Raw genomic sequence first — 1,398 nt, 5'->3', positions numbered from 1 at the left:
TTGACAATGACATCACTCTGGGTCAAAATTACGGCTTCTAGCTTTACTTTACAGCCAGTTCCCTTCCTCTAACCATCAGTATTGTTCCTTTGTGAACTATCTTCATCTTTTATCATCCATCAAAGGAGATTTTTAGCAAGACTTTGCCTTTGCCTTTCAGTTTAACAAATGCCGTTACCTTCTGGGAACTGCTATTTTTGTGACTGGGTGGGCTTCTCCCCCCCCTTCTTATTTTAACCTTTTTATTTTTAAGGGTATTTTCCCATTAGCCTTTACTATTGCACCACTATCCTTCTCACTGACTTAGAATTGTTGATTTTTCTTTATTGTGTGTATATGCCCCTCTTTTATTCAATAAAATCTCATAGGATTATGTTGCATGTTGCTCTGGTTGCTTTTAGTAATGGGTGGAATGATTATGATTGTGGTTCACTGTAAAAAAGATAAAAAGCTTCTAAGCCACATGACACTAAACAGATGCACTTGAAACCCTGAGGCAGGTAGAGGCAAAGGAGGCTGATTTAAGGAAATGGGAAGGAAAGCACCACTCTCCTTTAGTTTAGAGCACCAGGAGCCAAACGTTAAGACATTCTTTTCTCTCTTTTTTTAAGTAAAAGCCCCAACATATTACCTTTTTCACTCCATAAGATGTACTTTTTCTCTCCAAAAAGGTGGGAGGGAAAGTACATGCATCTTATGGAGTGAATGCAATAACCCAGGGTTCAGCCACCACCACCCAAAAGCCTCCCACTGTCATGCTGGGAGGCCTGAACTGGCAGCAGAGACTGTTTGGACCTCACCATTCTGCACTGCTAGCTTTCCAGTATCTGCTTCCTGCAACCCACCTGGAAAACCAGCAAGGCAAACAGGCCTATGGCAACAAGCAATGCAAATAGCCAAAGACTAAAAGGGAAAGAATGATTCTAGAAAAACCAGAAACAGTCCCCAACTTAAGCAGTTAATTTCCCCAAATTTGGGGAAATCACAGGAGTCAGCTCATCCAAAATGCAATAGATGAACCTTACCCTAGAAAAGCCACTTTTACAACAATGGTATTTCCCCTGCAAGGTATGAGTTTGAATGGCCCCTAAGCCTCCTGGCCCTTTGTGTGCACTATCCCCCAAAGGCATGGTGACCGCCGGCTGTACCTCCTAATCAGAACAGGGCTGCACAGCCCCAGTCCTGAAAGAGGCCAGGAGAGCTACTCAGTGTTTTGGGGTGCCCCACAGGACCCCCATCAGGGGCTAGATGTTCCTCCCACAATCCTCCAGTGCACAGATATTAGCATATCTGCCTGCTTGCATCACCCAGCAGGCTTCTCTATTGGAGAAGCAAAGCAGGAAGGAGGAGTCTCTTTCCCTTCACCTTCTGCAGAGAAGTTAGACCATGTGACTAGCC

The 1,398-nt window shown here is 44.3% G+C and overlaps 1 non-coding gene across 1 annotated transcript; it reads right to left on the bottom strand.

The window, feature by feature from the left end:
- Nucleotides 1–916: 916 nt before the first annotated feature.
- LOC140706216 (U1 spliceosomal RNA) lies at nt 917–1,076 on the bottom strand. The gene has a single exon (XR_012085881.2). It is a non-coding gene; the product is annotated as a U1 spliceosomal RNA (small nuclear RNA).
- Between the last annotated feature and the right edge of the window lie 322 nt (nt 1,077–1,398).

Source organism: Pogona vitticeps, chromosome 3 (genome assembly GCF_051106095.1).
Source record: "Pogona vitticeps strain Pit_001003342236 chromosome 3, PviZW2.1, whole genome shotgun sequence".
Classification (NCBI taxonomy): domain Eukaryota; kingdom Metazoa; phylum Chordata; class Lepidosauria; order Squamata; family Agamidae; genus Pogona; species Pogona vitticeps.
This window is presented reverse-complemented; position numbering and strand designations above follow the sequence as displayed.